The following is a 14,752-nucleotide window of genomic DNA, read 5'->3' on the forward strand; positions in this document are numbered from 1 at the left end:
GTTTTTTGGTAGCTGTCTTCCACACTGAATATTAAAGAGCTTTCAGACTGATGAAAATAAAAAGATTAGAATGGTGAGAAAATTCTTTTATATTTTACTCAAACATGATGATGATGATGATTTGTCAGAAAAAGCAGACTTATTGTCAGTCAGAGGATTATGTCAAATGGGAAAAATATGGGAAAATGTCTTTTCAAATTGAAGGATTAAGACAAATACTTAGAATACTTTAGCCTTTATTGCCTTTTCAATGCTTTATGTCTTATTTTTCACATTTCTTTTAGAGAGACTTTGACTCCAAGCTTCTTATTCACATAAGGCCTGTACTAGCAAAGATTGCATGATGTTTTCTCCTGGCTGGCCAGATTTGTAGGACTTTCTGACTAAAACCAGTTGCTGGAAGACAATTTTACCACACTAACACCTCATTTTTATTCTCCAGTCAACAGCTGAACACTGTTTATTTTCTACATAATCTTGATTACTCTTCTTCCATTTTGGCCATCGCTATTTCAGCTCTGTTTTAAGGAACATAAAAATGGAGCACTTTGATGTTTTGCCAGTCCTAATGAAGCAACCTTTAATTCAAGACAGACAGGAATTAAAAATAAAGAAAGAATTTGCTTGCTGCTGTCTACATGCTAAGAGAACAACATTAAATTTAAAAAGAAGTACAGAGGACCATTATAATATAGAACTTATAGCTGTCCATTTGGCACTCTCCAGCTTTGTTTTGTCCAGCTTGTGACTCCTGAGGACAATTCCATAGCCTGGTATTTGGAATCCAGTGTTTAAAAAAAAGCTTCTGCTGTGCCTTAGGGGTTTTATTAAAGAAAATCCTTATTTGGGAGCACTGATAACTCAATACCTTGAGTTGCTACAGATTTCAAACATTTCCAAGCTTCTGCTGTGATCTATGATTTAAGAAAGGAGGCAGAATGAAGGCCTACAGTACCTTCATTGAGGCTGTTTCCATTACAAGTATCAGTGCATTTTGGAAGTGATAACTGGAGCCACGTCTTATTCATCCATTAAACTGAATTCACCAGCAAGTGTTCAGGCAGTGCACTGTAAGGAAACAGCATCCACAGGTTGCTGCTTCTGCTAACATCCAACAACATCCCCACTTCTGCCTGGTGGACTGTGGTCCCTTATGTACTGAAACTCAGGGTTAGTAGTATGTATAAAGGAACAAGTGTATTTATTCAGCTGTAGAAACGGGAGCAATACAGACAATGAGGAGCAGGGACTCTCAAGTATTTTCAGGATGCGATCAAGTGTTTTCTGAAAGGCTCCAAGACAAGAGCAATGGACTATAAAGATCCTGAGCTCAAGAATATCTGTTAGTAGTGAAAATATAAATGCTTTGCAATGAAAGCATCATCTTTGTCTTATTTGGGGTGTGAGAGGAAGAAATTACATAATCATATCTTCAGTATATTGACAGCAATCAAACACACTATGTCTTTTCTTCTTTCTGAGATAGAAGTAGTACTATGGAGATGTGAGGTGCAGGAAAAACCTACTAGATTTGCTGCTGTCTTGAAACCTTAATTGATACAATAGGAAAAACCCAGGAATGGTTAAATTGAACTTCAGCCAGCTCTCATTGTTAAATGCTGATTGCTCATAATCAGGATGAGTAAAGCTGAATCTTTTATGAAATTCTCAGCAGTGAATTAAATAGCATTTTGCTAGTATTCTTGGATAAGAAGAAATGAGGGAGGACTCTCGGGGACATTGATTAGCTGAATAACAGGAACAGACCAATCTAAAAAAATTACTCTGATAGCACTCCCAATGACACAAACAACAAATGGAAACAGAATGAAGATACCAAAGGAGTGCTTTCTTATGGCTTAGTTGCCTCTTTGCTTGCTGTCTAAGCAACCTTGCATTCATGTATTTTTAAAATGTATGTGTTTTTTCAAGGGAAGAATAGACTCTCTTATCCTTAGAAGACTGTCGGAGAAAAGGTGATCAAAGATTTTCATTCCAGACTTCTTCAGCACTATAAATGAATAAATATGAATATGTTGCTACAGATGCCTTTGTCCTGCCACCTCTTAGCCTGTGCCTGGTATGCAGAGGAACCAAACCTATTTTGCAATAGTGAAGGCTGAATGAACCTTATTTTAAACTCTTTCTACCTCTTTGAAGTGACTCAGGCTTGCTTAGAGGCATAATTTGACTCTTTGAGGCAGAACATTGTAAGTGCCATTCCTGTACACTGTGAGGAAACATTTATTGCCAGTGGGTGATTTTCTCCATTTACTGATACTCAGAGGTGTGTCAGTGACCCGTGGCTTTGGGGGTTAAAGGAACAGGGATGATGGTATGGCATGCTCTTGTGCTCTTCCTTTTACAGCAAAAGTCATTGCACAGAGGGAATCCTTTCCAACATACATCTTCACAGGCACACATTGCACATGAATTGTCATGTGTACACATGTATATACACACACGTGCACCACCACAGGGAGAGGACACCCACTTTTGAGGCATTCCTCTTCCAGCCTGCCTAGCTGTTACAATTAAATGCATTAGTTCTGTGATGCTTACAGCCGCTGATGAAATGGTTCTTCCAATAGCACTGCAGAAACTCCGGGTAATGATTTTCACAGCTGCATTTTCCTGACAAGTTAATCACAACACTCCCTCCTTTTCTCCCTCCCTCCCTCCAGCTCTGCCTGATATTAGCAACTGGACATATCTCATGACTGTCTGTTAATTAGAGTTTGAACTCTTCTGCTTGACTAATTTATTAGCTAATATCATATGAAATTTGATGTTAATATGTCCTAAAGGCTAATCTATTCAGATTGCAATGCATAGATTTTAATAGTCTAGTGTGCTTTGGTAATCAGAAAGAATTATGTGATTATGGTTTGTGGCTTCAGCAATTAAAAAAGATTGGCTTTCAGTGCTCATTTCAAGGTTGTTGTAGAATTTATGGAAAGGGGTCTATAATTTCAGTGCAGTATGGATCTTTTTTAAGTCACTGATCTCTTTTAGGTAAGCTACCACGTGTCCCACATGATTTAAGATGAGGAAATAGCCTAACCCCAAACTGTTAGCAGAGTACTAGAAGTGAAAAGATTGTTAACGCCCAACATTTTTTGCAGTTGCTTCTTTATTCAGTTGAAGTGTAAAAGTCCCAACTTAGAGAAAACTGAGAAATGAGAAAAGAAATAGGAGATATGGAATGTGTTTAAGTCATATCAGGGTTACTGATGGGCTTTTTAGCATCATTCAGGGAGCTTATACTAAACTGTTTATTCACCACAAACCTCATTTCCAGAACACATTTCCCACTCTATAATACTGCCATTCACATATTGCTTCTAGGCATCATTTTGCCTTAAATAGTGCTAAATTACACTTTGAACTGATTTAATTTTACAAGGAAATCTAGATTGCTCTCTGCAGTTTTCTAATCTTCATTCAGACATTTTTAGGCTCCCCCAAAATTTCAAAACTTTTAAATTGTAAGTGTATTTATACCATATCACAAAAAATAATTTTGGGAAGCCTCAAATTTAATCTCACTCACATTATAGGAGGAGAACCCTGCTATAATGAAGTCCATGAAGTGATTTATGATTACTTTAAAGATCTGTCCATTAGATGGATTTTAATATACGTGAAATAGACTTTGCTGACCCCACTCTAATTCACTGTTATCAGAATGAATGTGGCACCAAGGCAAATAGCTTACCATGTCTATCACATTTACACTGTTACATTTATTGACCCAGCTTGTAGTCTCCTGAAGGAATTAAATCAAACGTGTTTGACAAAGCCTGTTTTTCTGCAAGACCATGCTGACTGGCATCTATTACATTTTGTTCCTTTAACATTTTTGCTGAGCTAGAGAAGGGAAGAGCTTTCAGCTAACCTACAGAAATATCATTTTCCTGTAAGAGAAGCTACCCAGGCAGAAATCTCCAGACAAGTTGGACTCTGTGCCATGTATCCATGAGACAAAGAAGTGAAGTACACAGGCTGCTGCAGTCATGGCTAGTATGCAAGGATCCAAGCTATCTGAAACAGAAAATGTTCAAGTCCTAATTATCTTTAATCAAATGGACTAATCTGGAGATCAGACCAAAGTACTGAGAATCCTATTAAAGTCATCAGGCACCATGAATGATAGATACTTCTGGCAGGCCTATTCAAAACAAGCCTGTGGACTGATCAGCTCAAACTTATTTAGCATGCAGGGCCATTCTCGTGAGTAAGACTAATATAAGGTCCAGGAGAAGACACTACATTACTTCCATAGAAAAATGCAGTTTTGTCTCCCATAAATATGATACAACAACTGAAGAACTGCTCCAAACTTCAAAACACTAGCAAAGCTATTAAATGAACACAACAGAAAAGAGAAATCTCAAATCAGATTATGTGATGGATAAAGGTTCTTAGAGAAAACACTTCAGGATGGGTTTACCTCATTATTTTGTGCTACTTTATATTTGTGAAGAGCAGGGAGTGCCATAAGATGGCTTAATCAACTGAACAAGATACAGGGCTACGGACCCGTTCAGTAGTAAAAGAGCCAAGTCCTGAATTTCCCAGGCACTTCCAAGACCATAAATACCTACTGCACAACATAAAAGACAGGCCACAGATGATATCAGCCAGGGTATGACACATGGCTGCTTCTATATTCCTGTCTGCAATGATTTTTCAGTCCAGGGACAAAAGGAGAGTATAACATACAAATGAAATGGTAGCGTAAGCGCACTGCTGGTGTTTGGACCACTGCGTTGTCACCCAAATATATTTAGCACCTAATATTGTGTTTGGTACATATACAGGTCTGCTTCTCCATGTGAGGTCTTTCAGTGGCAGGTATTCTTCTGAAGTACAATTTTCCCTTGCATTAAATTTCTACCTTCTCCCTTAAAGTCCCAAACATGACTCTTCAAAAGACCTGCTTTATGCAAGGGCACAGTCCTGGAAACTGGTGGCTTCTTATTCTTACCCAGTTCTACTCCTGTATAGCCACCTTAACATCTGGCACTTTTTCTCCTCCTGTTTTGCTCCAACTCTATCACCACTGTTTTCTTTCTTTTCAGTCATTCAATACTTTTTCCTTTAGTATAATCAGATTTTAGTCTAATTTCAAGTGATTTATTATACAGTGTGACATACCATAAACTTCTTGTACATAACTGACACACCAAAACTTGCATGGAACATATTTTTAGTAAGCAATTAAAAAAATAAAGAGGGGAAAAGATAAATTAATATTTTTGACCTGACAAAATTTGTACAATGTCTTTTTAGTTCTACTTGAGAAGTTTCACAGAAGAGACATCAAAATTCAGATAAAACCTGGGCCATAATCAGATACAACTTTAGTGAAAGTTCTTCATGACAGACTTACATGAGATAATATTAGATTTGAATTTGCTTCAATTACTGGGAAAAAAAATAAAGATTCACAAGATTAAATTTCAATGACGATGATGTATTATAGCAAATGCTATATCTGTTTAACTGTCTCTTTTGAAGATGTTTGAAAAAGTCAGCCATGGGCAGCTTTATTTCCTGTCTGCCACATCATGCAAGATAAATTTGGGTAGAAAAGATACAGCACTGTTTCATACAGGTGACTGTAGCAAATTTGAGAAAAGTGACCCGTTGCAAAGATCATTTGAATAAAGTTGTTTCTTCTGTGATATTCACAGAAGTGGCTTTGATCTATGAAAAATATTACTACAACCAATAACCTCTGAGCGAATAATATGCTATTAAAGTAGTCAGGTAGTAATTTGCTTACTCCCTTCAGGACTAATATAAAGTTTCTCATATAAAAATATAATTTATCTTTCCAAACTTATGATGTATAGAAATGAAAGGGTTAGTTCAGTGAAATGAGTAGCCAAATCACTTGCTAGACAAATCAGTAATGACAGGCACCTGCTAATATTGCATAAACATACATGCCACATGCTGAACACCATGAAAAAATTCATGTATGAAAAATCCATGGTAAGGGAAAAAAACACAAAGAACTACAGCTTTGAAGACAGTAAAGAATATCTCTAAAGTCTTCAAACCATGAGATGAAAGACTCTGCTTCAGAATTGCTGCAAAAGCTGATCAAATTTTATTCTTTTAGCTGTCTTTTTAGTTTGAAGTGTTATTTCACAACAACAGAATATTTTATCAGATATAAATTTTATCAAAATGATTACAAGATCATTGGTGCTGAAAAGTGTTCAAAATTGTAAAGAGGTCTTTTAGCTTTTTAATTTTCTTTGTTGATGTTCAGAGGACTATTTATTTTGAAACTTAGGCTAATGCTAGAGGTTTTTACCTTAATATGTAATAACTTTAAAAGACTTCAATTTTATGTTTTTGTTTGGAATGTGGAAGAAACTCAGCATAGTGTTACTAAGCCAAAAGCAGTGAAAAGTCCAGTTTTAGATATGATGCTGAATGTCCATTATTTTCTACCAAATAGTAGGTTGCACTTTGTGGCAAGTATAAACATTTAATATTATTTATCGTTTTCCATGTTCCATGTTAATAATTTGTAGAAAAAACTATAATTAAAAAGAAATGTTTTAGGAGAGTCTATAATTATTGTATATCAGATTCTAATTTATTTATCTTTGTAGTCCTCCAGAGTAAACACCAGAAGACATGCACACACTTTTATTTTTCTCTGTTAACCTGTCAGAAAATATGGGTTATTTTAATACAAAAAATCTACAATGTCATCATTAAAATATTTTGTGGTGGAGATGGTACGGCCAGGAACTGGGTGTTTTTAGCTGCATATATATATATATGCAGCTAAATGCACCTACAAGGTGTCATTTGGTTAATAAATTCTTCTCTCTATGATTTAGCCCCTGAACCAGATGTCTTGAGTTATTTGAAATAAGAACATTTACTTACATTTTCATACCTTTAGAAAAAAATCCCTAAAGAATCCTCTATTATTGAAGCCTATTTTTCTTTCTTTTTTTTCTTTTTTTCTTTGCTGGTTTATTTCTTCGATCTTAATTATTTGTCATCCAGAAATATATTAGTGTTTCTACATATAGGAGCTGTTCAATTAAATTACAATTGTTTATGAACATGTGTTTCCTACCTCAAAACACTGTGGATTGGACAGTCTGTGCTTGAAAAGTGACTACAAAAATCAGGTTCTGAAACTTACAGAAAGGATCGCCTTTGAAATGTGAATAATCAGATTGCAAGTAAGGTGGCATAGGCTTCAGGACTACAGGCTTGCAAGTTAATTGCCTAGCAAAAGGGACATAACTTTATAGAGTTTCATTCCTTCTGTAAGAACTTTATGGTACTTTTTGTTTTCTCCAGAAATTGTTTTTGGTGCTTGTGATTCAACAGCTTTTTCTAAACTAAGCAAATTTCAAAGATTTCAGCCTAGATTTACTGATGGAGTGTATCTCAGTTATTCCAAAGTACTTGGTAAGTGCTACACAGCTGTGCAAACTCACTTGCACAGCTTGATAGAACTTGATGGGCTTCTTCAGGTTCAGCCACCTCACCTTCATTGCACGAAGAACCGGATCAGGAGGCAGAGAAATGGGCAATGAAAAGAAGAGCAAAATGTTCTCCTCTTGCATATGTTGTTACAAATCCAAATGAGAATTCACTTTTTTTTCTTTTCTTTCTTATTGGATCAATGTTGTTGAGTAAAAATCTTCACCATATTGCTTCACCGATCACTTTAAAGCCCACATCAAAAGATTGATATTCCTGTGATTGTTCCTCTTAGACAAACCTCTCTTCATAGACAAGAAAAATATTTAATTGAAATTATGTGTTTCAGTTCTTTTTGTAATAGCTCTGTGGTACAGCAGACAAAATTTAATCAGCACACCCAGTGAACTGTTTTCATTAGACCAGAGGCAAATCTCTGACTTTATTTATCTTTTATGTTTATGGAAATCAGTGCCTCTTTAAAGCATCTCTACATCTTCCTTAGCAAAATTCTTTGCTGCTTTTGGGGTCTTTAAGTTCCTGTTTGGGTCTCCAAATTTTTTTCAAAAATAGTGGACTGACAAATTGCTATGTTGTTGTGTGCGCCAACGGCATGTGCTGGGATTTGAATTGTTTTGAGTGCTTAAATATCACGTCTGTAAATGCCCTTTGCAAACTTCAGCATTCAGAGAGTTGTTGCTGCTGTTACAACACTCTGGGGATAGAGTTTACTTAGAACAAAACACCCTGGAGGAAAGAAATGTGATTTTATCTAGTCTGGAGCAAAGAACTAGATTGTGCTCTGGATGCTCTCTGTGCAGGGGAGCTGGCAGCTGGAGCTGGCCAGGGGCTCATTTCTGGCATCAGGAAGCTTGGCCCCACACAAAGCACACCAGTGCATCTGCAGAACATTATTTTGCTCACTTCTGGGGTAAATGCATGCAAGAGCTTTTGCAAGTCAGGAAAAGGCATGAGATTTTTTGCTAACATATTCTGTTGCATAGAGTTTGGTAAAATATGTGGAGCACAAGTACCAAAGTGTTAACAAGATCCTACCAATGGGCAATCAACATTAAATTTTAGTAATAAAGATTCCAAATTGTTTTGATTTTCTGCCAGAGTCATGGCTGAACGTAAACGTACTTTATTTCCTTTTTTTTTTTTTTTTTTTTTTTTTTTTTAATTAAATAGAGAGAAAACTGAGGGAAATATTGCTGCAAATGAAAAGCTTTAATAATAATGCATTAACTGGTAATAGCTGTAAGGAATTGTTCTAAAGAAAACTCCACTTTTGACAAACGTTTGTGTGAGACAGAAGCACTTTGGGGTCAGGGAAAGGGAAGATATTTATTTATTGTTGCGGCAATAGCTGTGGGGGCAGGTTTGGTCCCACTGCTTATTCTGAAAGCTAATTCATTAGAGGGGTCAGGAAAGCATGTCAGAGATTAAAATGCATCCTTTTTTTTCCACTGCTAATCTTCACTTGCATACTCTTTTCCTGGGGGTGGAGGCCCAGCACGGAGTCACATTATTTTCAGTCCTGCACCAGTACAGCTGAAGCATTAACCTTCAGTCAGCTCTAGAGGAGGGTCACAGTACCTTCTCTGTGGACACCCCTGATATGAAGACACCTGGACAGGTGATGACTGCAAATATGCTGTAAAGAAATATTCAGAATTTACAGTAAACTTTTCTTTAAAAAAAAAAAAATCTATAGTTTTCTCTCTTTTCATCATCTCTATCTCTCTTCCTTAGTTTGAACGTATTTGTTTGAAATTAATTTGGCCCACAATTTTCTGTTTGGTCTAAGGTTTGTTCTGTCATTCCAATGGTATATTTAATTGTCTTTCTTTCTCTCCATATTAGATATATTTAATGTGTCTTTCTATCTTAATTTCTGTTTCTTGACTCCAGCTTTCCTCTTTCTCCTCTAGCAGCTTTTGTTCCCCTCACATTGCGGGTTGGATTGGTTTAGTCAGGGATTTTATTAATGTTAGTTAGGTTGGTTCTCTGTTCCCTTATTTTGCCTCACAGTGGTTCGCTCCATGTTGTTTATGACAGGAGCTCTTGTCACTCAGGCATGTCAATCTTCTCACCTCACACAGTTTTCTCCTTACAAGGTTCTGTCAGTCAGGGGTGCTCACTCCTTGTTGGGGTGTCAGTCTTGTAGCCACTCCCTGATTCTTCATGAACGTTCTGTATCAATCACCCCACCTTTGCATTTCTATTTGTCCCAGAACACTGTACCCACCTCTGTTATGTTGCCATAGGTTGTTATGTTCCATGTCACTCCCCTGTCGTGTGTCCCCATAGGGCGAGGCAGGTTTCCACCCCTGTCCGCCTACCCCCTATTTAATCTAATGCATTCCTTTGTCCTGTCACCATTTTGCTTTGCTTTGCGCTGAGGGCGATTAAGGAACAAACATTCTCAGGCAAGCAAGCAAAGTGTGCCTCTCTCGTCCCTTTGCTTCCTCTCAGCGTGAAGCTACCAAAGCTGCTTACCCACACTGGAGCGCTCAGCACTAGCAGGGAGGCGAACACCATAACCCTGGAGCGCCTGCACATGTGGCAGCTACGGTCTCACAAAGGCAGCGCTAGTCGGGGCTTTTTGACTGCTTGAGGTCGTAGCAAGTAACCACCACACCCTCAGTCTTGTCTCACTGCACATTTTCAATTTTTCTACAAGGAAGGACTGCCATTAAGGGAAAAATCTTTGTCAAGGATCCTTTTCTTTAAGCAGCATTCACAGCATAAAATAATGTTTTTCACAGAGATGTAAAAAACTGAATTTCTTCTCTGCTGATAAGCGAGGCCACAGGATCTGTCACCTGGCTAGGACTGGGTTTTTATTTTTTTCCCCATTCCTCTTGTCCATACAAGCTCTTGGCTTTTCTTTCAGGAATCAGGGAAGCCCTCACCTATATTGGCTTTGTCACATCAGCACTGGAACTTGGTAAAATTTGTTTTATTATAACAACATGGGAACCCCTTGCTGGTTTCTGACTGAAAGCTGGGTCCCTGTTGAGGAAGGAACAAAAATTAAACAATGCGTTGGCACCATTTCTCTTGGTCAAACCTTCCTCCCTTGTTCAAGAATTGAGAGACAGCCTGTGACTCTCTGTTCCTCAAACTAGCACAGCTCCAGGCAGCTACGAAAACATGTTCAGAGCTCGGCCACTGCACAAAACAATGTCTCAGTTAGTGCTTCTTTTTGTCAAATCTTTTTTGCTCACTGAACAGTCTTTCTGTTATAAATCATGAGTAGACTATCCCTAGGTTTGGCTCCACTTCTCCTGGACATCAATAGAAAATTAACAAAAACCAAACAAGGACGTCTGCTGGTTTGAGTCTGTGCTAAATGGTTGCTAGCTCCAAGTGAAGCCTGAGTACTTTTGTCGACGTATGGATGTCTTGCTTCCCATCCCTACAATATTTCACACTACATACTGTCATGTCTAATCTATTTTGGAGTGAAAAATTAAGAAAAGTTATATAATTTTCAATATTTGAATGCATTTTTATTCCTATACCCTTATTGATGTATAGCTTGCATCAGGAGCTGAAGAGTAATTTAAAACCATAAAATAACAATGAAACTATCTGGAAAGACCTGTGGGCTTGTTCCCAGAAACAGTGGAGGCGACAGGCACTTCACCACAGCATGCCAAGCTTCCACACTTCAGCAATGATAACGAGTTTCATATCATTAGCCATGGGGGTTGATTGACCCTGGCTGCATGCCCGGTGGCCACCAAGGCAGCTCCATGACTCCCTTCCTCAGCTGGACAGGGAAGAGAAGATATAATGAAAGGCACGTGGGTCGAGATAAGACCAGGAGAAATCACTCCCTGATTACTGTCATGGACAAAACAGACTTGACTTGAGGAAATTAGCTTAATTTGCTACCAATCAAATCAGAGTGGAGTAATAGGAAATAAAAAACAAATATTAAAAGCAACATTCCCCATTCCTCCCTTCTTCCTGGACTAAACTTCAGTCTTGATTTTTTTTACATCCTCCTCTCAGAGGCACAGGGGAACAGGGAATGGTACTGTTGCACTGGGTTTTTTTACCCCTTCTTAACGACATTACCTTTGAGGCTGTTCGACTGTTTCTGATAGGCTCGTCCTTGGACAGTGTATTGTGTGTCCTGGAGCTGGCTAGCACTGGCTCTGCTGGACACAGGGGAACCTTCTGGCAGCTTCTCACAGAAGCCACCCCTGTAGTCCCCCTGTCCCCAAAACCTGGCCACACAAACCCAACAGAGTCATAGAGTATTGCAGGACCTTAAAGTAACAGAAATGAGCACGAGAGAGCAGAGCTGTACAGATTGCATAAGGGCCTCAGAGGTTTTAAAATAAGATTTGCATCTAAATATTGTAACATACTACAAAGTTTAGAAAGAAATGTATTTTTCATGCCGAATTCTGTGAAAAGCAAGGTAGAATCAATCTGTAGAGGATGCTGCAGAATTACTTTGGGTCTTACTGAATTTGACTTTTAGCCACAGCTGAGTGTCTTCTGCACCTGTATGGCACAGGTGACAGTCTCGACTCAGTGTAAGTCTAATGGGAATAGAAATGCCTTACACAGCAAGGTATTAGAGCAGTTTCAGACATATGAAATAGCCTGACTAGGTTTTTGAGAAGAGGAGCACTATGTTCTGTTCAAAAGAAAAAATGTTTCAGAGGTGAACAGAACAATGCTGAAGTGACTTGCTCTGAATGTTATTTTTTCTTTTCCTTAAAGAGAAATGTATGGGAGAATTTCAAGAGAAGAAGGTTTGGGAAAAAAACAGACAACTCACATTTGGTAAGGTGGAGGGATTTAGTCAATATTACACGTGATTCCCAGACTACCTCATTTAAAAAAAAAAAACACTGCTTCTTGTATTTCAAGTGAGTATGAGCAGGATACAGTGCTATTTGTACTAAAGAAGCTTTAAGGTCTATATTTCAAGGCTTTTTGACATCTAAGTTCAGTTCAGCCCTTTCAAAATTCTCAGGGCATTTAAAGGAGTGCATGTAATGCTGTAAGGCCTAGTTGGGTATACTGCCTCCATGAAGTATTTACAAAACTTCTGCAGTCAAAAGTCTTCATCAAATCTCACTTCCTCCTCAGTATTTCATGCTACAGCCAGATAAAGGCATTGCAACTGTTTAAGGGCTGGAACTTATTCCTCTAGAACAATATCACGTAAAATGTAGTCTGAAAGAAATAGGAAACAAGCCTGAGGGATCAATGAGAAATCCGTGGCTTAGAGCAGGGAGAGCCACTCAAAAAATAATACATGCAGCTAGTGTTGGATTGATATTCAGCTATGGCCATGTTGTAGACAAGAAAAACATCCATGTCTAGCCAACATTGATATCTAGGTCGTCTCTGTTTTTCTCTCCTTGTTTGCAGACCAGCCACAAGACATTACTTTGAAACATAAACCACCTTGGATAAGAGCTTTGGAAAGGGGATAACTTCCACAGATCCTTGCTTGGTATACCTTAGCCGGGCTGTGTTTCAGAGAGAGCTACTCACTCAATGCTATCTACAATTACAGCTCCTTTACATATTTTAGCCTGGGAATTCAAGATGAATTTGTCGCAAATTACGAGTCCAGTTTAAAAAAATATTGCAGAAGCAGTGGCAGATGCCACAAAAAAATAAGCCCCCAACCAAACCCCACAAGAAACCCTCCTCAGAGATAAAGCCACCAGCTAGGCTGAAATTTCAAAATTATGTTTACATGGAGTGATTTGATGATGCACAAATGTGTGTATACATGCAAGAAAGCCTTTTGAAAGCTTTTGAATTAGTTTAATGTTATTATCTGGTCTTAACAGAATGGCAGTTTCTCAACATGTGGGGCAATTGCAGGGTATTTAATATGCACTTGCACTGTTTTATATATTTTTTCACTCCATTAATGTGATATATTTATATCTCATAGTATTGCTACAGCTTTTTGCACACCTTAGGTTGTTACTTGTGAACCATCTTCTCTTCCCAATATTTTAATGACTTCATTGTCTCATGTGAGGTCTTTCATCAGCTGTCTACACCATGTACGTGTCTGACCTCCTTATCTCTGCCTTTCCCCACCTGCATACCCAATCTATCAGTGTCAAAGGTTTCAATTTAAAATAATAAATCACAAGTGTTTGAGACACATTTCTTTGTGTCTAAGCCCACAAAGAAGTGGCACAGAAGTGATTCCTAAGCCCACAAAGAAGGAAATAGGTCTCTATTGGACCTTCTCCTCAGGAAGGCTCAGGAGCTTAGTGCCTTCTCCCCACTGCGCTCCTTTTCCCCCCATTTCTTCTGAACAACTGGCATATCCCTAATGTCTCCTCCCCTGCACATGTCCCCAGATATTACCTTCTGTTTCATCACTGAACAGGCTTGTGCCTGTCTTCCCGGAGCCACCAAAGAGTACTGCCAAACACAGTGTGTTTCCAGCTTTCTGCATGGAAGTGGGTACTTGCTAAGGACACCTTTTCACCTGCTTCACCCACAGATTATTTTTTTGTCTCTGTCCTGGCTCCTAGAATGATCTCTCCATGTGGAAGATAAAAGTTCATTTTGCTCCTTTGTATCCTACTTTGTTTTGTTCTGTCACCCATCTGTACTGCAAATGCTCTTGCAGCTTCATATACTTAAGAGCGAGCCAGATGAAAAGAGACATACGTAGCAGCAAACACAGCACAGGCATGTGTGCTGATAAGATTAATTCCTTGTCATCTGCTATAATGTTAAATCTAACTTGAATTGCAGCCCTTGGGACCTGCAATTACATTTGTCCATCTGTCAATAAACTGCCATTTTGAGTTGTACTGTAGTTAATTGCAGTTAATAAACAAAGCTTTTCCCTTGTTATTCTTCCACCCCCTCACATCACCCCTGTTTTTTTTTAAAGTATAACTAGAGCCAAATAAATAGAAGGAACACTGAGTTAGTAAGTTATTTATTTAAGAAAAAGCTGAAGGATCAGGATAGATACTATCTGCTCAGGTCTAGATAAAAAAACTCTATCGACCCTCCTTAACTACAGATAAATGAAGGAATAGATATAAATGAAACCAAAGTACAAGAAACCAATAAAATAGAATGTGTGAGAGAAAAGACTTATCTAAAACATACTCTTTGTTTCCAATGCTTTGCTCCTAGTGCTGAAAATGTTCACTCTGAACATTCAGGTTTGAATCTCTTGTTCCTTGTTTGCTTCTGGGATAATGCCTATCCCAGCTAATGAGTAATGGGCAGTCCCAGGATCCATTTTAGTTCTACC

At 38.2% G+C, this 14,752-nt stretch overlaps 1 long non-coding RNA gene across 1 annotated transcript; it reads right to left on the minus strand.

Moving 5' to 3' along the window:
• Positions 1–8,908: 8,908 nt before the first annotated feature.
• LOC128814361 (uncharacterized) lies at positions 8,909–9,958 on the minus strand. Its single transcript, XR_008439358.1, has 2 exons — positions 9,722–9,958; positions 8,909–9,127 (listed from the first exon to the last, which is right to left on the minus strand). It is a non-coding gene; the product is annotated as an uncharacterized LOC128814361 (long non-coding RNA).
• Between the last annotated feature and the right edge of the window lie 4,794 nt (positions 9,959–14,752).

This window comes from Vidua macroura, chromosome 1, assembly GCF_024509145.1.
Source record: "Vidua macroura isolate BioBank_ID:100142 chromosome 1, ASM2450914v1, whole genome shotgun sequence".
NCBI classification, from domain to species: Eukaryota; Metazoa; Chordata; class Aves; order Passeriformes; family Viduidae; genus Vidua; species Vidua macroura.